Below are 24,756 nucleotides of genomic sequence, written 5' to 3'. Positions count from 1 at the left end.
GATGAAGAACATTTTATCAAAGGACTGAAAGAACAGATGACATTTCAGTTAATTAACAGGGGTTTATAATGTCATAGAGTCAATCTAGATCTTTGCTTATACTTTACAGCTAAGCCCTCAGCTGTCCAAATAATGAGAAACAACTTCTACTCTGCATTATCAAATAATTTGTTTCGCAACATCCAATAAGCTTTACCAGGAAGCTGGTCAAAATAAGAAGCTTCATTGAATGTACTTCCTGAATATTTCCACTGGTAATAAATAAAAATACGTTTTAAAATCCTTTCCATTAGCCCTAGTCAGTTAATCCTTTTATTATCAAGGCTAGTTTTGGGAGAAATAAAATCAGCCTGCTGATTAAAGAAAGGAATACATTTATATAGGATCTTTCAGAATCCCCAACAGTGCTTCAGAGTAATAATACACTTTTGACATATCATTATTTTTGAACTGGTAGAAACTCAGTCACAAGCTCACACGCAGCAAGCCCCATCAAACAGCAATGTCAGAGGAGGCAAATACCTGTGTTAGTGAGGTTTGGGTGAGGAGCAGTCGTTGACCAGGGATCCAGACATACAGTCCCTCCCACAGAATCTTTTCTGCCTCTCTGAAAGGAACAACAGAACCTTGTTTTAGAGTCATAGTCATAGAAAGGTACAACACAGAAAGTCTCTTTGGCCCATCTAGTCTGTGCTGAATTATTAAACTGCCGAGTCCCACCCATGGGGAACATAGCCTTCCATAAATGTTGAAACCGAACGCAGATCCCACCACTTCCACTGGCAACTCATCCCACACTCTCACTACTGTCTGAGTGAAGAAATTGCTCCTCTTGCTCCCCTTAAACATTTCAACTTTCACCCCAACTCATGACGACTAGTTTGAATCTCACACAATCTCAGAGTAAAAAGCCTGCTTGCATTTCCCTATCTGCACCCCTCATAATTTTGTATACCTCTATCAAATCTCCCCTAAGGTCCTAACCTATTCAAACATTCCCTACACCTCAGATTCTCAAGTCCTGTCAGCATCCTTGTAAGTTTTCTCTGCACTCTTTCAATCTTATTGACACCTTTCCTGCAGGTAGGTGACCAAAACTGCACACAACACTCCAAGTTAGGCCTCACCAATGTCTTGTACAACTTCAACCTAACATCCCAACTCCTGTCCTCAATATTTTGATTCATGAAGGTCCCCCCATGTTTTGACGGTCAACGTGAGCATGGAAGTTAGTGAGCTCAGCTGGAAGTGAAGCTCTGCTGTCTCCTACGTCGCTTGATTTAACTTTAAAGAAGTGATAGTATTCAAGCCCTATCACAGCTGTTGCGCATCCTTCATTGATTCATGTTTAGTCTGGAATTGCCAGTCTGCCTGTGAGATGGCTTTCCTGAGCACAATTATGCACAATACAGGCCCTTCAGCCCACAAAGTTGTGCCGAGCATGTCCCTACCTCAGAAATTACTAGGCTTACGTACAGCCTTCTATTTTTCTAAGCTCCATGTGCCCATCCAAAAGTCTCTTAAAAGACTCTATCATATCCGCTTCCACCACCATTGCCAGCAGCCCATACCTCCATGAACTCACTTTGCAGGACCTGGTCACCCATCCTACCTATGTGATTTGTGTGGATGTGGACCACGACTTCTGGCTTCTGACCCTTCCTTTTCAGAATGTGTGGAATCGATCCGAGTTGTCTCTGACCCTAGCATCTGGGAGGCAACATACCATCCAGGAATCTCATTCTCATCCACAGAACCTCCTGTCTGTTCCCCTAACCAATGAATCTGCTGTCACCACAGCTTGACTCTTCTCCTTCTGATGCACAGGGCCAGACTCGGTGCCAGAGACCAGACCATGTGGCTTTCCCCTGCCAAGTCAATCCCACCGACAGTATCCAAAGTGTTTTATCTGTTGTGAGGAGGTACTCTGCACTGGCTACTTATCCTGTCTGCCCTTCCCGACAGTCACCACAGTTGCCTGTGTCCTGCACTTTGTGTGTGACTACCTCCCTGAAATTCCTGTCAATCACCTCTCAACCTCCCTAATGATCCAAAATTCATCCAGTTCCTTAACACAGACTGAAAGAAGCTGCCACTGGATGCACCTCTTGCAGGTGAAGTTATCAGGGACATTGGATGAGCTTAGGATGATGGTACCTAACGGCGACTCCTTGGCTTGCATCTTCGGAAACAGCTGTATTTCTATTTTTTCCTTTTCGGGGTTCTTTTGAAGACCCTAACTGGAGTTACATGCTGAATTTGGTTCTTTGTGGAAATGGGACCCGCTCTCAGGGCCTCACGACCAGACACTTTTCGATATGCCCAGGACGTGGCCTGGAAGACTAGCGTGCTTTCAGGGTGCCGGATTTTCGTGGCTCTGGTGACGGGCTGATTCGAGGCCAGTGCCGCTGCCTGGTGTGTCGTGGGAGACGGAAGATCGAAAACAGTGAGCCGGCTGCTGGCTGTGTGCTCGGAGACCCGAGTTCTTTGGGCACAGAGCTCGGAAAAAACTACGTAACAGTCTTTTAACACCATAAGTAAGCGAGTTGTTTTGTTATGTCTCCCTTCTCACTGTGAAATGGGGGCACCTCTCTTACCCTAATTAGGGACAGGAAGATCCTGTGGTATGTGGAATTACCAGCAGAATGAGTAGTCTTTGAGGTACTGTAAGTCTGTGTCTTTATTGATGCGTTGCTGCACGCTTGAGTGCTCGGTGGAGGGTGTCGATGCTTTTTTGCTGGTGGGGGAGGTGCTGTTGCTTTGTTGCTGTTAATGCGTGGGAGAGGGGAGCTGGGGAGTACTTTAGGGTTCTAACATTTAACTGTCATTCATTCTTTGGGGCACTCCTCTGTTTTTGTGGATGTTTGCGAAGAAAAAGAATTTAAGGATGCATATTGTATGTATTTCTCTGACATTAAATGTACCTATTGAAACCTATTGAGGTCTAACTGCCTTTCCACATTTCCCAAGATGAGCATTCCACTATCCTGCTTGCCTTCTCACTCTGACTGTGCCGTAAGAAAGAAAAAAAATAAAATGAAAAAAAAATCTACCTGCAGCCTTTGCCTCTCCTCGCCAAAGCCTGAACGCTCCCCTCTAACACTGGCCCTTAACAAGTGCCTCTTTATGCACAATCCTATGGCTCCTCGGGAACTGTGGCATGCAGAATGTCCCGACTGCCACCACTCACTTCTTTTGAACTGTTTCTTCCGCTTCGGAATCCAGTGTCCCCTCATGAACTGTGGTGCAGCTAAACTCGTAATAGCTCCTCTGAAAGATGACACCTCAGCAGTGCGATCTTCCCTCCGTAGTTTTGAAGTGTGTTCAGATCTTCTGATACAAATGGAAAATACTACCAGCTGAGCCACAGCTGATGTTTGAAGGAAGTAGACTGTCTGAGTAGAGGAACAGCTGGGCTTGTGGTTTGAATTATTGAGCCAGTTTAATAGGAGAGAGATGGTGATATCTGATGGTTTGCAAAATGTCACTGGCTTAGGAAGGTGGATAAAAGCAAAAGTTCTTTTGGTAGATACAGTAAATAGGACAAAATCTTTGAGCAAGTCACAAACACTACGGTAACTTCATCTTTAAACATACTGCAGATTTAAGCATCTAAACAGCCTCCTATTTGTTTAGGGTCAAATATACAATCTAATTCAGTGAACATATATGCCAAAATATATGAAAATATGTTGTTAATAACATTATGATGAAATGCTTTGGTTAGAATAAGCTATGCAGAACTAGATTAGGCAGATAGTGTACAGATGATTGCACGTCTTACTCCTGAACTGTTGTGGCATGTTGATAGAGTGATTGGCTTTACCATCTTGTCTCAGAGAGCAGCTAAATGCAGTGTTGGTTTCAGTTTTGAAGTTCCATACGGTAGGAGGAGCGATTTTCAATAACCCTCTGAATTTGTGAATCAGTGAGACCGGAGTTTGAGGCCTAGTGTTTCGGTCCAGTCAGTGGTGAGTCCAGAGTCAAAGGCTAGTATTCAATGATAGGGATGTCCTACGATTGAGGACCAAGGGTGGAATCATAAATCTGGAAGTCGAGGGCTGTTGGTTGGAGGTGAGACTGCAAATCTCTGTGAATCTGCTGGGGAGGTCAAAGTCCAGTGTCAGCCTGCCAGAGTCCATGTCTACTGGAGGCTGGAGCCCGTCCTGGGGTTAAAGAACTGTGTATGTGGGTGGGCGTTAGGGAGTACTGGGGCTTGTTTCTCCTGTTGCTTGTTGTTTTCTGTGTTGTTCTGATGAACATTGTGGGCATGCTATGTTGGCACTGGAGTGCGTGGCAACTCTTGTGGGCTGCCCGTAGCACAGACTTGAGTGTGTTGGTTGTTAGTGCAAATGACATATTTCACTGATGGTTTCGACGTACATGTGATAAATAAAATTGAATTGCGACTGGAGTCACATATTGGGCAGTCCAAGTAACTGCCAAGATAGGTTTTCAATCTTGGAGATTTTTAATCAGTCAGCTCAGTTTTTGCAATTACATTTGTTGATTCTGGTTCTGAAAGAACACTTTAGCTCTGTTAATTTGATCTTCCAAAAAATTTCAAGTTGCATTGAATTAAGACAGTCACTACACCAACAGCAAATCAGTAAGACAATTGCAGGTTATCTGAGTTCACACACATTATTACACAAATGAAAGATCTTCCCTTTCTTTAAAATGTGCTTTAAAGAATTGTTAACCTTGTAGTAAATTTTCCTCCCCAATGTCAGAAATCGATTACAGCGTATATCGATCCCTAGTGATATGATCATAGGGTTTATTATGAAATACACCACAATTTTTAATTTGAAAGTTTGCTTTAATTAAGGTCTGTTATCAGTTTTACTACTTTAGGGAACATCTGGTGTTGAACCCCTTACTCAGACAAAATTCAAAGCAGTTTGAAACTCCTTCTGGGCCTCTCTCTGCAAGGACAGTAAAAGCCATAAATTCAGCAGCATAAGTGAGGAGAAAAGTCAGAATTTTTAATATACTGCACATTCTCTTTGTTGATAAATTAGAATTCCAAAGGGGAGTCTGGAGGACGTGCTGTGAACACAAGAGGTGAAAAGCCCCAGCTAACAGATTAGAAACATGCCCAGCAATTCACCCCCGTGGCCATGTGTGAGCCAGGACAGTGTGATCTGGCAGTTATTTAACGCAAGGGAATAGTATACAATCTTGATATCTACACGAGCATACTTTTCAGCAGAGGTCACTGGATAGCGATCGTGAGGAGGAATCTTTGCCAGGTTTCTCCCCCTTATCCTCGAGGAGTTATGCAGTTCCAGCACTTAGAACAAGGTCAGTTAATTCAGCATGGATGTGAAGATTGAGCCTCAGACCATTTTTGGATGGGTTTCTTACTGGCATTGCAAAGACTTCAATTAAGCATCATTTGAAGCCTGGGATTCCAATACAATCTTATCAAAATACCATGTTATGTGAAATACACAGCACAAACTGTAATTATACGTGGATGGATTAGCAGCTGATTGCATGCCGACATCTGGCATTGTTATCCATTGATGAAGTAAGTGGAAGGTGCAAAATTAAAATGAAAAGTAACACGGAGTCGGAACCATCAGGAGACACAAGGGACTGAAGATGCTGGAGCCTGGAAGAACTCAGGGAGATGCACAACTTTAGTGGGAGGTAACGAAGTTGTTAGTGTTTCGGGTCAAACCCCCTGCATCAGGACTGGAAATGCAAGATGGCCAGCAGAGAGAGGAGGAGGGGAATGGCAAGAAAGGAGTCCAAGGTGATTGGTGGACTACGGAGGGATGTAGCATGACAGGAAGGTAGTGCCAGTAGGGGAGGAGAGCGTGGGCGGATTTGGAAGATTGTGGCTGCTGAATGCTCAATGGAGACCGCAAAGAGAGAAGGAATATGGAAAAAAGGCAACAGATGGACCAAGGTGGGGTGAGAGCAACGTCAAAATGGGAGATAGCTTCTGGAGGGAGGTGCACAGGAACACAAGGTGCTACCAGAACTGGATTTGAATAAATTGTGGATAAGAAGTGGAGGTGAAAATGGGAACCATTAGAGGAGAAGGGGGAGCTGAATGACAGAAACAACTGGTGGGAGAGGGGAGGAAGTGTAAGGGAGTGTTCTGGAGTTACATGAATATGGCAGATATCAATTAAAATAAGAATCAGGCTTCAGTTCTTATTGTAAATGTAAATAAGTTCAGGAAACTTGCTATTAGCCTTCAGTTTTTCTGTAAATTGTAAGCAGTAAATTGATGTTAGAAGCACAAGCTGCTCCATAGACTAAGAGATTGCATATAAGAGACTGCATTGACCAAGCATGAAGCCCACTAGGGGACCAGCTGTTCTGGATTGGGTATTGTACATTGAGCCAGAATTGATTTGAGAGCTTAAGGTAAAAGAACCCTTGGGGGTAAGTGATCAAATGAATGATTTCGCCTTGAAATCTGAGATTGAGAAGCTAAAGTCAGACGTATCAGTATTATAGTGGAGCAAGTGGAATTACAGAGGCATGAGAGTGGAGTTGGCCAGAATTGATTGGTAAAGAACACTGGCAGGGATGATGGCAGAGCAGCAATGGCTGGAATTTCTGGAAGCAATTCAGAAAGCACAGGATATATACACCCCAAAGAGGGAGAAGTATTCTGAAGGAAAGATGACACAACTATGGCTAACATGAGAAGTCAAAGCCAACATGAAAGTCAAAGAAGAGCATATAATAGAGCAAAAATTAGCGGGAAGTTAGAGGAATGGGGCGCTTTTAAAAGCCAGCATAAGGCAACTAAAAAGTCATTAAGAAGGTAAAGATGGAACACAAATGTAAGCTATCCTAAACTATTAAAGAGGATACCAAAAAGTTTTTCAGATGCATAGAGTGTTAAAGAGAGGCGAGAGTAGATAACCGCTGGAAAGCAATGCTGGAGTGGCAGTAATGGGGACAAGGAAACGGAGAATGAACTGGATAAGTATTTTTCATCAGTCTTCACTCTGGAAGGCACTAGCAATGTGCTGGAAGTTCCAGTATCAGCAGTCAGAAATGTGTGAACTTGCCATTACTATGGAGAAGATTCCTGGGAAACCGAAAGGCTGAAGATAGATAAATCACCTGGACCAGATGGTGTACACTTCAGGGTTCTGAAAGAGGTGGCTAAAGAGATTGCTGAAGCATTAATAATGAGCTTTCAAGAATCACTAGTTTCTGGAATGGTTCATGATTGTAGAGGAAGCCATGGACTGACATGTCAGAAACAGAATGGGAAGTGGAATTAAAATGAGTGGACACTGGGAGATCCCATTTTTTCTGGAAAATGGAGCATAGGTGCTCAGTGAAGTGGTCTCCCCAATCTACATCGGGTCTCACCGATATACAGGAGTACTCCTCTACTCTCACAGTGAGGCCACTCTCAGCTTGGAGGAGTAACACCTTCTATTCCGTCTGGGTCATCTCCAACCTGATGGCATGAACATTGATTTCTCAAACTTCTGGTCATGGCACCCCCCCTTCACCATTCCCCATCCCCCTTTCCCTCTCTCACCTTATCTCCCTACTGTCCATCACCTTACTCTGGTGCCCCTCCCCTTTTCTTCCTTCCATGGCCTTCTGATCTCTGCTATCAGATTCCCTCTTCTCCAGCCCTGTATCTCTTTCACCAATCAACTTCCCAGCTCTTTATTTCACCCCTCCTCCTCCCAGTTTCACCTATCACCTTGTGTTTCTTCCTCCCCTCCCCCCACTTTTTATGCTGACTCCTCATCTCTTTTTCTCCAGGGTCTCGACCTGAAACATTGACGATACTCTTTTCCATAGATGCTGCCTGACCTGCTGAGTACCTCCAGCATCTGAAGATTTTCTCTAGTTTGTGAATGGACTAGGCTGTCTCCAGTTTCTGGGTCATTTTTCATCCTGGGCGTCGGTGTTTCCATACCTAGCCCTGATGCAACCAGTGATACTCTCCACTGTGCGTCAACAGAAGCTTGTCAAAGTTTTTGCTAGCATGTCGAATCTACACAAACTTCAAAGAAAGCAGAGGGACTATTGTGCCTTCTTTGTGATGACATTTGTATGCTGGTCCCAGGACAGATCCTCTGATATATTAATGCCAAGGACTTTAAACCTACTGACTCTCTCCACTTCCTTTCCCCCTCTGAGGCCTGCATCATGGATCTTCAGCTTCTTCCTCCTTTGATTTGATCAACAACGTAGGTGGCATCATTAAACTTAAATATGGCATTGGGGCTGTACTTAGCCACGTAATCGAAGTAGAGTAGAGCCCGGAGGTGAAGCACACAACCCTGTGGTACACCTGTGCTGATGGAAGAGATGTTGCTGCCATACTGTAATAAAGTACGTCTGCCAGTGAGAAAATCAAGGGTCCAGTTGCACAATGAGAAGTAGGTCCCGAAGCTAAGTGATGGGTTTCAAGGGGATGATAGTGTCGAATGCCGAGCCGTAGTCAGTGAAGAGCTTTCTGACGTATGCATCTTTATTGTCCAGATGCTCCAGAGCTGAGTAAAGGGCCAATGACATGGCATCTGCTGTTGACCTGTTGTCGCGACATGCAGATTGGACCGGATGCAGGTCATTCATCAGGCAGGACTTGCTAACTTCTTGAAGCACTTTATTACGGTGTATGTAAGTGCTGCTAGTGATCGTCATTGAGGCAAGTTACCAGCTCTTTTCAGGCACTGGTATTTAAATCAGTAAATGACAATCTGTTGTTTATTGAAATATGATAGTGCACTTTTGATATTTTGGATAATATGACAGTTTTATGGCTAAAACAGTACGTGTTCAGAAGGTGCATAAAACATACAAAGCACAGCTAGGGTTGGCTGTGACACAAAATATTAATTACAGTAGGGAGCTTAGCATTTGTGAGCTTGACTATAAGTATTAATTATCCAACTGTGAATTTTGAACAAGTATTTTATTAAATATTTGCTTTTCATAATACACAATTTACATTTAACTTAGACAAACAATCCTTCAAAATTTGTCGTATTACCTGGACCCAACCTGTCTTTTATTCTTTCTGCCTTGTCATTCATGATTTAATATTCCAGGTTGCTAAAGTGCTGAGATTGTCATAAGCCAGAGAAACTTCACTATTTTTCTTCTCCTGCTGTTTGGCAGGATTGAATTTAATTCTCTTCAGTGTTGATCACTCAGCTTCTTTATTGCAATTTCTGTACTTTCTCGGCCCTACTCTAAGGAAAACATTATTTACAGTGCTTCAATACAAATAGTTAAGTGCTCACTTTATACTGCAGATCCTGTAAATTATTAAATTAATGCAAATTTCCTGATTTTACTGGTGGTAATCAAAACTGGCTTTGAATTTGATTGGTGCCTTATTTATAAACATTGAGAACTTCCTGGTTAGGAGACATCACCAATCCTTCTACGGAACTGTTTTCAGGTTAATGGACGGTCATATTTATACAGCATAGAAACAAGCCCTTTGGACCAACTCGTCCATGTCAACCAAGAATTTTTTATGGAGTAATTTTGTTTGCCTGCATTTGGACCTTATCCCGTGAAACTTTTCCTATCCATGTACCTATCCAAAACCATTTTTAACATATAATTGTACCTTACTCTACCACTGCCTCTGTATACTCATCATCCACTGTGTGAAAACAACATGTGCTCAGGATCCCTTTAAATCATTCCCCTTTTCACTTAAAATGATACCCTCCAGTTTTAGACTCCCCTACCATGGGGAAAAGACTTACTGTGTCTACACTCTGAATGCTTTTCATGATTCTATGAAGTCATCCCTCAGCTTCCAGGGCAAACAGCCCCAGACTAAACAAACTCTCCTTTCAGCTCAAGTCTTCTAGTCCGGGCAACATTATTATGAATCTTTCCTGCACCCTCTCCAGCTCAATTGTATCCTTCTGATGATGTTGTGACAAGACCTACACACAACGCTCCAAATGTGGCCTAAGCAACAATTTACTCTACTGTAACAGGGCATTCCTACCCTGTACTCAGTGCCTCAGCCAATGGAGGCAAGCATAGCATATACCTTATCTCCACTCTGTCCATCTTCACCACCACTTTCAGGTGAATGTTCAGCACTTACTACCTCTCACTAAGTGTATACTGTACACAGAGCATAGAGATCATTTGATGTGACTTTCACCAGTATTGTGTGGTTTAAAAATGTCAAGTTCACCTTGCAATAAATTGAAGACCCATTTTATTTCCCCCAGGAAGAGTCACGTCTGTTCAATGACGTTTTTATTGATATTCCTACAACACATTTTAACCACTTTAGATTTAACACAGCTGACAGAAGTAAATGTGTTTGAATGTGCACAACTGCATCATCATCAATGGCATTCCATACCCTTGCTTCCACAGATCCCTTCTGGTATATCCCATGTTTGTCAGAAGTTCCAATAGTGCCCCTTTCTTAACCTCAACAGGTTCCAGCACATTAGCCTGTTCTATGCTGACCCCTCATATTCATCAAGGTCACCCTCGCTGGTCAAAACTGAAGCAAACCATTCATTAAGGATGCTACATCCTCAAACTCTATTCACATGCTCCCTCTTTTATGCCTGATTGGTCCTGCCCTCACTCTAGTCATCTTCCTATTCTTCACGTAGTCTACCTTGGGATTTCCCTAGCCTTACTTCCCAAGGCCTACTCATGTTTCCTTCTAGCTCACGTAAGTCTGTTCTTAAGCTGCTTCCTGTCCACCTCATAACTCTCAGGAGTCCTACCTGATCCCTACTTCCTAAACCTTAAGTATGCTTCCTTCTTTCTCTTGACTGAATATTCTGCCTCTCATGTCAATCATGGTCCCGCCTCCCTACCACCCTTTCCCTGCCTCAATGAGACAAACCTATTGTTCCCTGAACAACTTTCAGATTTCAATTGAACATTTCCCTGAGCTCTCCCCGATTGAATTCTTCTGCATTTTGTCTGCTCCTTTCCCTGTCCAATGCTGTGCTAAAAGTCAAGAGTTGTGGTCACTGACTCTGAAATGATTACCCATTGAGACATCTATCACCACACCAAGTTCACTACCTAGTAGCTAATCCAATATGGGCTCTCTTGCAGTCGGCTTGAGATCTATTATGTCAGGAATCCTTCCTGGATGCAAATAACAAATAGTGCCCCATCTAAATATCTTGCACCCAGGGGGTACCAATCAATATCAGAGAAGTCAAAGTCACCCATGACAACAACCCTGTTATTTTTGTACCTTTCCAAACTTGTTCTTTGTGCTCTTGACAGGAAACTATATTTGATGCAACCCAAAATGTGCACAGTGATTGGGTATGAAGTTGCTCCAGGCTTACACAGCTTATATTGTGTATAATGATTGGGTAGGATGATGCTTCATACCTCCAGCAGCCCAAATTATACACAATGATTGGGTCTAAAGTTGTTTCATGCCTTCTCCAGTCTAAATTGCGTACAACATTTGGGTAGAAGTTCCTCCATGCTTTTACATATGTTCTCCATTTTACATGTTGCTTCGATTTTAAGGAAAAACAAAGGCAAGTCTCATTACATCTCTATTTCTTATGCTGCTCATCACACCAGCCAAACTATTAAAACTAATATAATGCAAACCTAATTCTGAATTCAAAGTTTCATGGATGTTACACAGAGTTCTCACGTAAATTTGGGATCAAGGTATCCTGCTTTTGATAAGAGATTTCTCAGCGTCTGATCCAAGCACCATCACATTTCCAGAAACGGACTGTATTCTATTCTCCAGCATGTTTTTTGTTCAAAAAATAATGTGCCTTTCCATTTCTTTACAGAATTTTGAGCACAGTGGAGCCATGAATAGTAGATACAAGTAAATAAAGATGGTCTTTAAGGAGGGTGAACCCTTGCAAGGCAGAAGGCCTCGACGGAGTACCTGGTAAGGCTCTGAACTCTCGTGCTAACCAACTGGCAGGAGTATTCAAGGACATTTTCAAACTCTCACTGCTATGGGTGGAAGTTCCCATTTGCTTCAAAAAGGCAACAATTATACCAGTGCCTAAGAAGAATAATGTGAGCTGCCTTAATGACTATCATCCAGTAGCTCTCACATCTATAGGGATGAAATGCTTTGAGAGGATGATCATGAACTCCTGCCTCAGCAAGGACCTGGACCCACTGCAATTTGCTGATTGCTTCAATTGGTCAATGGCAGACACAATCTCAATGGCTCTCCACACGGCCTTAGACCATCTGGACAATACAAACACCTATGTCAGGATGCTGATGATTGACTATAGCTCAGCATTTAACACCATCATTCTCACAATCCTGAGTGATAAGTTATAGAACCTGGGCCTCTGTACCCCCCTCTGCAATTGGATCCTCGATTTCCTAACTGGAAGACTACAATCTGTGCAGATTGGTGATAATACCTCCTCCTCTTGACGATCAACACTGGCGCACCTCAGGGGTGTGTGCTCAGCGCACTGCTCTACTCTCTATATATGCATGACCATGTGGCTAGGGCTAGGCTTCGCTCAAATACCATCTCCAAATTTGCTGATGATACAACCATTGTTGGTAGAATCTCAGTTGGTGATGAGAGGGCGTACAGGAGTGAGATATACCAACTAGTGCAGCAACAACCTGGCACTCAATGTACTTTGTAAGATGAAAGAGCTGATTGTGGACTTCAGGAAGGATAAGATGAAGGAACACATACCAATCCTCATAGAGGGATTAGAAGTGGAGAGAGTGAGCAATTTGAAGTTCCTGGGTGTCAAGATCTCCGAGGACCTAACCTGCTCCCAACATATCGATGCTTACAAGACAGCGACTATACTTCATTAGGAGTTTTAAGAGATTTGGCATGTCAACAAATACACTCAAAAACTTCTATAGATGTACTGTAGAGAGCATTCTGACAGGCTGAATCACTGTCTGGTATGGAGGGGGCTGCTACTGCAGAGGACTGAAAGAAGCTGCAGAAGGTCATAGATTTAGTCAGTTCCATCTTGGATACTAGCCTACAAAATACCCTGGACATCTTCAGGAAGCGGTGTCTCAGAAAGGCAACATCCATTATTAAGGACCTCCAGAACCCAGGGCATGCCTTTTTCTCACTGTTACCATTAGGTAGGAGGTACAGAAGCCTGAAGGCACACACTCAATGATTCAGAAACAGCTTCTTCCCCTCTGCCATCTGATTCTTAAATGGACATTGAACCATGAACACTACCTCACTTTTTCAATGTATGTTTTTTCTGTTCTTGCATGATTTTTAATCTCCAATATACATATACTGTAATTTATTTATTCTATATTATGTATTGCATTGAACTGCTGCTGTGAAGTTAACAAGTTTCACTTCACATGCCGGTGATAATAAACCTAATTCTGATTTTGATATTGCTTTATCGCAGTCTGGCAAACTAGCAATGCAATCAACACCATACATATGACATCACTTTGCATGATAGTGCAGAATCATTCTGCTATTTATAGATCATCCAATGTGATTTGATATCCTACTCCATTGACGCAAAGAATTCCATCCAAAACAGACCTAGTCATCACTCATAAAAGAGACGTCTCATTACTTTTTTAGTGTTAGAATATCATACATTTCAAGACCCAAAATTAATATCATTTCTAGCGATGGAGGGGTCTTTTGGAGAGGTCAGTTGTCTTGGCTTTTCTGTTTGCTTTGACCTCAATATACAGACCTACGAGCATGAAGAAAAGCTCATATTTCACCAATCCAGTAAACTCAAGTTTCAAGTGATCCAAAAGAAAAATGCTTTGCTAATTAGTACTTGATATTTTGCTTGAGTTCCAATACCTAATACAGACTTTGGTAGAAGGAATGAAGTCATAGGCTATTTTCTAAATAGGGAGAAAATTTGTTTACTACCCTGACCTCGTTGACCTTCTTGGTTATTCTTCAAAATACTCAATCAACTTCATGAAACAGGATCTCCCATGCATAAAGTCACGTTGACTATCCATAACCAACCCTTGTCTTTCCAAATGCTTATATCTCTTATTCCTCAGAGTCCATTTTAGTAAGTTATATACAACGGGCTTAAGCTTACTGGTCTATAGTTCCCAGGTTTTAATTTGTAGCCCTCTGTAAATAAAAGCACATTAGTCACTCTCCAGTCTTCCAGCACTTCACCGTTAACAAAGGTGCCCATATCTCATCCAGGGTTCCCACAATTTCTTACTGAGCTTCCTACAGTATTCTTGGATATATAGTACCTGATTAGACCCAGGAGATTTGTCTAATTTCATACAATTTAAGACATCCAGTACTTCATCTGCCATAGTGTAGACTAACCCCATTAACTAACTCAGGGTCAAAACTCTTCACATCCTTCTCCATGGTAATGATAGAGGAGAAATACTCTTTGAGAACCTTACCTGTCTCCTACAACTCCACACAAATATGTCTATAGTGGTATCTGAGGGGCCTTATTCTCTCCCTAGTTACTCTTCTCTCCTTAATACGCCTACAAAATCTTTTTGGATTTTTCTTCATCTTCTCTGCCAAAGCTAACTCATGCTCTCTTTAGCCTTTCTGATTTCCTTATTGAGAATACTCATGCCAACCTTATACTTCTCCTGGGATTCACTTAATCCCAGCAGAATGTACCTGCTCCATGCCTCCTTCTTTCCAGACCAGAGCCTAAATGTCATTTCATCTTTCTGGGTTCTCTACCCCTGACAGCCTTGCCCTTCACTCTAACGGGAACATGTAGATCTTGAACGCATGCTATCTCACTCTTAGGCCTCGCACCTGCCAAATATCCCTTTGCCGCAATTCACTTTTGCAAGTTCTTATCTACTACTGTCAAAATATGCCTTGCCCCATTGTACAAATGGTGGGCTATGTAAGAAGGAGGGTTTGATTGATCTTGGATCAGGTTGGTGAAAAGCATGGTGAAAAGAGCCTGACCTGTTCTATATTCTATTCAATTTAGAACTTTAACAGGTGGATCAGATCTGTCCCTTTTCATAACTAATTTAAAACTAAGAGAATTATAGTCACTGATTCCAAAGTGCTCCCCCACTGTCGCCTCAGTCACTTGTCCCGCCACATTTCCCAAGAGCAGGCCAATCTTTGTCCTCTCCCTGTTAGGGCCTTCAATATATTGTGTGAGGAAATTTTCCTGAACACACTGAACAATTTCACCTGTCACAGAACTGCAAGAGCAAATTGTCTCTGTTTCAGTTTCATCCTGTGTGATGTTGAGCCATTTCAGGAACTTTTAGTTGGTGACATCATGGTAACATGCAGGAACTACTGGAAGTAAATCCCTAATAAGCAAAAAGTTTGAAGTTCAAAGTAAAATTTATTATCACAGAACATATATGTCACTACATACAACCCTGAGATTCATTTTCCTGTGGGCATACTCAGCAAATCTATAGAACAGTAATTGTAAACAGGATCAATGAACAATAAACTGTGCAAATGCAAATATAAATAGATAGCATTAAATAATGAGAGAATGAAATAACAAGATAAAGTGTCCTTAAAGTGAGACCTTTGGTTGTGAGAACACCAGAATTAGAATGAGTATAGTTATTCCCTTTTGTTCAAGAGCCTGATGGTTGAGGGGTGGTAACTGTTCTTGAACCTGGTGGTGTGAGTCCTGAGACACCTGTACCTTCTACCTGATGGCAGCAGTGAGAAAAGAGCATGGCCTGGGTGGTGAGGATTTTTGATGATGGATGCTACTTTTCCCAGCAACGTTTCATGTAGATGTGCTCAATGATTGGGAGGGCTTTAGCCGTCATGTACTGTGCTAAATCCACTACCTTTCATAGGAATTTCCACTCAAAGGCATCGGTGTTCCTACCCCAGGCTGGAATGCAGCCAGTCAGTACACTTTCCACTAGATGCCTACAGAAGTTTACCAAGGTTTTTCATGACATGCAAAATCTCTGCAGACTCCCGAGGAAGTAGAGACGCTGTCATGCTTTTTTTGCAATAATATTTATATGATGGGTCCACGACAGGTCCTGTGAGATGGTGACACCCAGGAACTTAAAGTTACTGACCCTCTCCACCTCTGATCCTCTGATGATTACTGGCTCATGGACCCCTGGTTTCCATCCCACAAGTCTACAATCAGTTTCTTGAGTGAGAAGTTGCTGTTATTACGCCACTCATCCAGATTCTCAATTTCCCTCCTGTATGTGATTCATCACCACCTTTGAAAAGGCCCACAACAGTGGTGTCATCAGCAAACTTGTATATGGTGCTGGAGCTGTACTTCGCCACACAGTCATAGCTGTAGAACGAGCAGAGCAGGGGGCTAAGCACACATCCCTGTGGTGCACCTGTGCTGGTGGATACTGTGGAGGAGATGTTTTAGAACAGAACACAGAATGGTACAGCACAGTACAGCACAGGCCCTTCATATTTTGCCAGTCCTAGCTGACAAGGGCCTGCAAGTGAGCAAATCCAGGATCCAACTGCACAATGGGGTATTGAGGCCCAGGTCCTGCAGTTTACTGATTAGTTTTGAGGGGATGATGGTATTAAATGAAGATATTAAACGATGATATTAAGTGAAAGTATTAAAAGTATTAAATACAAACAAATTTAATTTTTCTTCTATATTCAGCCATGGAAACCAAAAATGGTTGTTGTAGAGGATGTTAACATGTCCAGTGAGCTGCACGGTAGCTGGTGAAGATCAGGCAGACACTTCACTGGTGTGATAATACCTGGGTGGCTGTTTTTCAGATGAGATATGAAATAATGGTCCTGCTTAGCATTACTGGTGAGTGAATAAACACTGTACCATTCAAAGGTGAAGCGAAGCACTCTTCCTAGTGCCTCAGCCAACATTCATTCTTCAACCAACACCATTACAGTAAAAGATTTGCGGAAATCAGACATTGCATTTCCTTGCAGAGTATTTATGACTACACTTCAAAAATACTTAATAGGACACAGAACATTCAGGATATTGCAAGTATGTGAAAAGAATAACATAAATACTACTTCTTAATATGGTTAATTTCCCTGGGATTATTATTCAATATGCCAGGTGGATTAAATAGTTTGCTTCATATTTCCGCCCCTGACCACAAGCCACCTCCACCCCACACTCCTCCTACTTACTGCCTTTTCTATAGCTTCTCTGGGATTGGGTTCTCAAAATGGTAGATTGTGGATTGTGGATAATAGTGCAAGGCGCACTATTCCAGCAAGGCACTGTGAACTAGGCAATGATTGCTCTGATGACCTAATGTGATGAAGAATTAAAACAATGTCATTAGGTTAAGGCGACACACACAAAATGCTGGTGGAGTGCAACAGGCCAGGCAGCATCTATAGGGAGAAGTACAATCCTATAGATGCTGCCTGGCCTGCTGCGTTCCACCAGCATTTTGTGTGTGTTGCTTGAATTACCAGCATCTGCAGATTTCCTCGTGTTTGCTTCATTAGGTTAAACATTTTTCCTCTAAGAACCTGTGGTCACATAGTCGAGAATAAAAAAAATAGTTCCCAGAACAGGTGAAGAGAGTTATTTTCTCTCTGCAGGCTGATTTATTGTATTCATTGTGAAGAAAATCTGGTAAAGTGTTGTTCAATTACCTTAATTCTGAAGTTTTATGATGAGATAATCTTAGGCACTTAGCCTAAGCTAGTGTTTTTGCGGCTAATTATTTCTCTGGCCTTCCATCTCTATCATGGATGTAATTAATTTTTATAACTTTAGTTCCAAGATTGTGTAATTCTTTGTATGGTGATTAAAGAAATAAAAGCTTTCATGTTTCATTTTATGATGGATTAACATAAACCTTTATCAGCTTGTATGGAAAATGTAGTTCTTGACATAAAGAAAAAATATTCAGCTTAATACTCACCTGAAAGTCATGAATACTTTCATCAAAATATTCATGCTGTGTCAGTGAAAAGGCTACAGATCAGTCAATGTCATCTCAACACTTGGAGTTTTGGGATACTTTACAGAGTACAGTTTCCTCCAAAATTTATCCTCCTCCACAGGAGTTTCTTTTGGGTGTAATGACAAGAATCCATTCAATTTAATGTGATAAATGGAGAAGGTTTTCAACTTAATAAAAGGAGATGAAAGGAGACACTGGATGAGAGCAAAGAATGGGAACAAAGATCAGAAGAGATAGGTTTATAATAGGCTTTGGAAGTAATTCACAGGAAAGGGTGAGGTGGAGTAATATAAAGCAAAGATTTCTGAGAGCAGGCATGTGGTTCCGAGACACTGAGGGGAGAATGATTGATAGTAAGCAAAGCTGGAGATGGACGTATGAATCTAAATCATATCTTTTGTAAAGCTATAAAGGGAAGATGGGTTTTAGGAATATTCTTACACATAACCTATTCACTAGAATCTTTAAAAAAGATGGAAAATGTAACATTTGAATGTAACATTTAGTAGAAGAAACATGATAATTTGATGGTGAGCAGAATAGACTGAATTAGTTCATGGGTCAATTCCCATTCCATTTGGAGAACACTTTGTTTACCGAAAGTGGAGTTTTTAAAACTTCATTGCAGTTCGATGCAGGCATGTGGAGAAGTTAAAGTTAGCATTCTCCATCCACTGCTGTCACAACCACGCACTCTGCTGTGGAGTCTGTGTGCCCTCGCGGGTGGGAAGTTCAAAAGGGTCATCATTCACGCTTGTGAGTATGCACGTTCCAGCCAATTAGAAATTCTTTGTTGCATTTAACTCCCTTTCGTTTCAGTCTTGTTGAATCTTGACCGAAGCACAGCGATAGCAACACTACCTGCTTACCTTAGTCCCCATTCTGGGACCACACTTTAGATTAATGCTGTTAAGGAGCAAAATTTATTTATTATTACGTTACTGCTTCTGAGCTGGAGTGTCAGCTTTAATTTTTAGTTAATTTGAGAATTTTAATTAATAGCCCTGTTGGCAGAGCATTTACTAAGTTCCTTTTGTTCTGTGCAGTTATTAAAAATTTGGTGAACTATCCTTTGCACTTGGGCCATCATTGCACAGCAAGTCAACTGCATTTAGTGAGCTACCTCTTAGCAATGTGTCCTCTGTGTCATTTCAACAATTACTTAGTTGAGGGAACCCAAGTATTAAAGCAAAGAATTTGTGCTTATGCTTCAAGGAGGAAATAAATGACTGCCCCACCACACTACTCATGGTGCAGGACTAGGACCTAATTTATATTAGATTTACTATTTAACTATTAATGTGTAAATCCAAAAAAGTCTTGGTATTATCCAGAACAGATTAGCCTATTTAGTTGATACCCAATCCACCATTCAAAGCCATGATTCTCTTTGCCACGGTGAACACCACCTGCAAGGCACACTGCGGCTACTTCGAAGCACCTTATAAACACGAGCAAGCCTGCAGATGCTGGAAATCTAAAGCAACACTGTGGTGAACTACATTTACCTGTCTGGACACGCCCCCCCCCCCCCCCCCCCGCTGACTGCTCCTGTGGCCCCTCCCACTGACTGTGGCTCCTCCCACAGACCCCGGTATAAAGGCGATTGGAGGCACAGCCCCTTCCTCAGTCTCCAGGATGTCGTGTGGTGGTCATTTGCTGCTTGTTCTTTCTTCCAGCCAATAAAAGCCTATATCTCGCCTCACGTCTCCGAGAGTTATTGATGGTGCATCAATTTTATTGGCTGGAAGTTTTAAAACATGGAGAGTATTTTGCATCCGGAAAAATTAGACTTGGACCCCCAAGCTCCAGAAGCAGCTCTTGCCTTTGAACTCTGGCTTGCATGCTTCCAATCATACTTGGAAGTGATTCCCGTGACTGAGCCTGCCACAATGTACAAAATCCTCCTTTCCAGGGTCAGCCCGAAAGTATTCTCCCTTATCAGGGACCTGCCGACCTACCAAGGGGCACTGGACGCCCTCAAAAGACTGTACCTGCGGCCAGTGAACACCGTCTACGCAAGACATCGCTTAGCGATGCGGCGGCAGCGGAACGGCGAGTCGAGCGGGGAGTTTCTCCGAGCCCTACAGACACTCGTGCGGGCCTGCGACTGCAAGGGACTGACGGCGGAACAGCATGCGGAGCTGCTAGTACGAGACGCCTTTGTTACAGGGATCAGGAAGTCTGCCACTGGGACCACCCTACCGGCTTGGCTGACATCCCCAGGGCCAGTGCTGCTCCGGAAACATGCGAGGAGCAATAAATACTCCCCGCTGGTCGAGAGGGTTCACCTACTACATGCGAACCTCCAGTATGCCTACGTGGTCTTACCTGATGGGTGGGAGGACACAGTCTCCGTCCACGACCTGGCGCCCGCAGGAGCAGCAGACCACTACCCTGAACACTCCACGGTAACTATGAACCCTGTACCCGAGGTGACACCGTGCACACCAAGCCCTACACAGACTCCTCATGACACTCCCATACCAGGCGCCTCGCACACACATGAGGGATCACTGACGCCTAGTGGGCTGACACCTCCAGTCAGGCCGGAACCAGCACAACCACCGTCACCTGTGCCATCACAGCTGGTGCTACGTAGATCGCAGCGACAGATTCAACCACCTGATAAACTTAACCTGTAAATATACTTGTAAGAAACTTCGCCCCATGGGGACTCTCTTTTAAAACAAAGGGGGGGTGAATGGGGTGAACTACAGATAACTGTCTGGACACACCCCTCTGCTGACTGCTCCTGTGGCTCCTCCCACAGACCCCGGTATAAAGACGATTGGAGGCACGGCTCCTCCCTCAGTCTCCAGGATGTTGTGTGGTGGTCATTTGCTGCTTGTTCTTTCTTCCAGCTAATAAAAGCCTATATCTCGTCTCACGTCTCCGAAAGTTATTGATGGTGCATCAAACACACACAAAATGCCGGAGGAACTCAGCAGGCCAGGAGGCATCTATGGGAATGAACAAACAGTCTACGTTCATTTCCATAGATACTGCCTGACCTGCTGACCATTTTGGGTGCTTTGCCTTGAATCACTTCCACCACCTCCTAGAAGAACAATTTGCATGCTATTATCATAGATTGTAGAATCACTGAATGGTTGCTGCACAGGAGGAAGCCACTTCATCCTTTGAGTCAATGTAGATTATACCTACGAACAATCCAGCTGGCTTCACTGCCTGCCCTCTGCCTGTTTTCCTGTTCTGATGTAATGCAATGAATTAATTGCTGGATTTACACTTGAGAGACAGCCAATTGACAGTGATTCCAAACTCAAACCAATGATATGTAACTTTGAATAATGGGATGCCCAATTTTTCTATCAAGCACATAAAACACTTCCAAGATAAACTTAGTTCACTTTTGTAGTAGAGTGCAATGTTCCTGTTTGGTTTCCGATTAGAAACGGAGCAATTTCAGCCCCCATTGTACTCTATTGCTTATCAGAAAAACTTTGTGTGAGTTAATACATTGAGATAAAAGACACAATGAACAGTATAGTATGAGACCAATAAAAACATTATGATGAAATATTGCTTCAGTTTCTAGTGGCTAAATCCTTGAAACCATCACCCGCTGGTTTAAATCTGTTTTTATTAGAGTGAAGTGCAAGCAAATGGAATTAAATTATGAAAAGAAGTTTTAAAAATACATGACTGAAATATAAGCACAAGAGATTCTGCAGATGCTGGAAATCCAGAGTAATACAGACAAACTGCTGATGGATCTCAGCAGATCTGGCTGCACTGTTGGAAAGAAATAACTGGTCAACATTTTGGGGAGCTTGGGTCTCCTCCAGCATTTGTATGTGTTACCCTACGGCTAAAATTATGCATGTTGGCTGCAGAGGCAGAAAGTGAAGACATGTTCACGTCATTTGGAGTGCAAGTGCCATCAGCTGACAATCAGAATGGTTCACTTTTTATAAGTTTCTAGTCATAGTAATTTCTTAGGATGCCGCAGAAAAAATATCCATTACAACAAAAAATCCTAATACAGGGTCTGGACCCAACATGTCAGCCATCTCTTTAACACCACATGCTGCTTGACATGCTAAGTTCCTCCACCTGTTTTTTTTACTCCAAATTCTATCATCTACAGACGTTAGTGTTTCTCACATAACACATGATTAAATTAAGCAATAATTAGAACAATTCTGAAAAGGATATTGATTACTGTAGCAGCTTAAGCCTTTGGTCCTATTCCTGGGCCTATTCTGGGGCTTTGGCCTTCCATTCCTGGTGGCGTACTTGATGGGTCATTATTCATCCGTTCCTAAGGTTCTGACATTCCGGTCTGGAGTTTCATTCCTGTGGCCTTGCCTCTTAATCCCGAAGCCTTGATCTTCTATTCCTGGGGCTTCCATTACAGGAGCTTCCTGAGACCTTGGCCCGTCCAGAGAAGTAGAAATAAAAGCCGTTGTCAGGAGGATTCTCTGTAAAACTAGATTGTGCAGAATGTAACCATCTTCCTTTTCATTTGTAGAACGCTGATCCACATATGCATTTACACTCAGACAGGATAGAACATCATTTAAAGATTTCACATAATTTCCTTTCAGGGCCTGTGTTTGGAGAGTTTCTTCCACTTAACACCACCATTGAATAACATTGATCCACCAGATTGCACTTTACACCATAGGCCTTCAAATGAAAATACTACTTCATTCAGTTCCTTAAGAATGATCAGCTGACTAATGTGATCCCCTGACATCAGACATCAGTCTGAATTCCTCCAGAAAATCGTTTGTTGCCTCAGCTAAAACGTGGAGTATTTCACCACCATCCAGAGGGCAGCACGTTTCACCTCCAACCTTTCTTACTTGTTACCTCTTACAGACCAAGAGGAGGCCCTTCAGCACATTGGGTCCAGCAGAGCAATCCCACTTTTCACATTCTGTGTCTTGGTTCCCTGTAGCTCATTCTCCCTCAAGTCTCTTTGATTCTTATGTCACTTGCTGCAACCCGGGGAAACGTATAATAAATCAGCTCGTCTTTGAGATCTGGATGGGAGGTGGAGTACCTGGAAGAACTCAGGAGGTCACTGGGAAGACGCGCAGTCTCTGCGCAGGTAACGGTGAAGATTGGTAAGAAACGTGGATCACGGAGCTGCAAAGCAGAGTCCGAACTGCTGCATGACTGCGTCACCCAGTTTACCCGCCTATTTCTTATTCTTGGCCTCCTGTCCGTGCTCTCATTTTGTGACATAATTCGGAGGCATGCGATAAGCTTTAGTATGTAAACAATCAAAGGCTCTCTACTCAGTCTCAATTGGTCTCCCCACCCACTGCAAATGTCACTCACCTGGTATGAGGTTCATCTAGAAGAACAAAGACCACAACGATCTTGGCATCCTGGTCGATTCTGCACTGAGTTCTAAGTTAAATACCTATTGCTAGATCCTGGTGGTTTTTGCGATCCAAAGGTTCTTTGAAAGTCAAGAATAAAACTCTTTCCTTATGGCCATTTTGTTAAGTGTTACAAGAATGAAGAATGAAAAAAGAAAGGAAAAAAAAAGAAAAAAGAAGTCGTGTTCACTAGAGATAAACAGAATTCCAGTGATAACAATTAATGTATGAAATAGCCGGATTCAAGCAGCGTGTCACCTGCTACACAAAACTACGAAGCTTCTAGAAAAACACTGAAGTAACTTTACCATAATTACTGGAAAATTCACTGAACAATTACATATACTCAAGTGATCTTATAAAAATACAAGTAAGCATAAGAAAGTTACACTACAAGAAAAATACGAGAAAAAATTACATTTCTGTACCCTAATCCAATACTATTCCTTAGGCAGGTATATTTCTTACCCCCTTAACTTCTGTCTGCTTCTGATTTCATCTGGAGCAACGTGCAAACTGCTGGAGGAACTCAGCACACCAGGCAGCAATGGACTACTGATGTTTCAGGCCAAGACACTTCATCAGGACTGGCTCTGGAGGGTAATGAACAGTCAATGTTTCACACCGAGACCTTACATCAGGATTGGCTCTGGAGGGTAATGGACAATTGATGTTTCTGCCTGAGACACTTCATCAGGACTGGCTCTAGAGGGTAATAGACAGGCAATGTCTCAGGCCGAGATACTTCATCAGGACTGGCTCTGGAGGGTAATAGACAGTCAATGTTTCAGGCTGAGACACTTCAGCAGGTCTGACTCTGGAGGGTAATAGACAGTCAATGTTTCACACCGAGACCTTTCATCAGGACTGACTCTGGAGGGTAATGGACAGTTGATGTTTCACGCTGAGACACTTCATCAGGACTGGCTATGGAGGGTAATGGACAGTTGATGTTTCATGCTGAGACACTTCATCAGGACTGGCTATGGAGGGTAATGGACAGTTGATGTTTCACGCCCAGATTCTTCATCAGGAGGGAAATGGACAGTTAACATACTGGGTTGAGACACTGAGGTAGAAATGGGGACTTTCTTATGTCTACTCCCCAGTCCATATTCTGCATTGCATATATAATGCCCTGGGAAAGGTTTCACTGCTGATGTAATGGTCTTTCTGTGGAAGCAGTGTTTGGGTTATGGTTAGAGATAATGGGTGCTTTGGAATGTGAGTTGTCCAATGAGGGGAGTGTGTTTTCGTGTCATGTGCCTGACACTGGTGTGAGCTGGGGTTTGTTCGGCAGGAGATGAAGAGAGAAGATGCTTGAGAGAACCGGTTGCAGGATTCGACCCGATGGGGGACTGTGATTCGATGGAGCAAGGTGCTGGGGTCTACTGAGGATCAGTGAATATGTATGATTTTTTGAAAAGTAGAGCTTCAACTTGTGCAAATTTAACGGTTTAATTATAATGGGCCCTTTTTGATTTTTTTCTTTCTTTTCTTTACTAACCCTTTAGGTAAG

The 24,756-nt window shown here is 42.6% G+C and overlaps 1 protein-coding gene across 1 annotated transcript in view; it reads right to left on the bottom strand.

Moving 5' to 3' along the window:
• Positions 1-557: 557 nt before the first annotated feature.
• jcada (junctional cadherin 5 associated a) overlaps positions 558-24,756 on the bottom strand; it is a 322,416-nt gene continuing 298,217 nt past the window's right edge. The window contains exon 6 of the transcript XR_012100038.1: positions 558-607. The gene's annotated coding sequence lies outside the window, so the exon portion shown is untranslated. The remainder of the gene's footprint in view (positions 608-24,756) is intronic.

This window comes from Hemitrygon akajei, chromosome 8, assembly GCF_048418815.1.
Source record: "Hemitrygon akajei chromosome 8, sHemAka1.3, whole genome shotgun sequence".
Classification (NCBI taxonomy): Eukaryota; Metazoa; Chordata; class Chondrichthyes; order Myliobatiformes; family Dasyatidae; genus Hemitrygon; species Hemitrygon akajei.
This window is presented reverse-complemented; position numbering and strand designations above follow the sequence as displayed.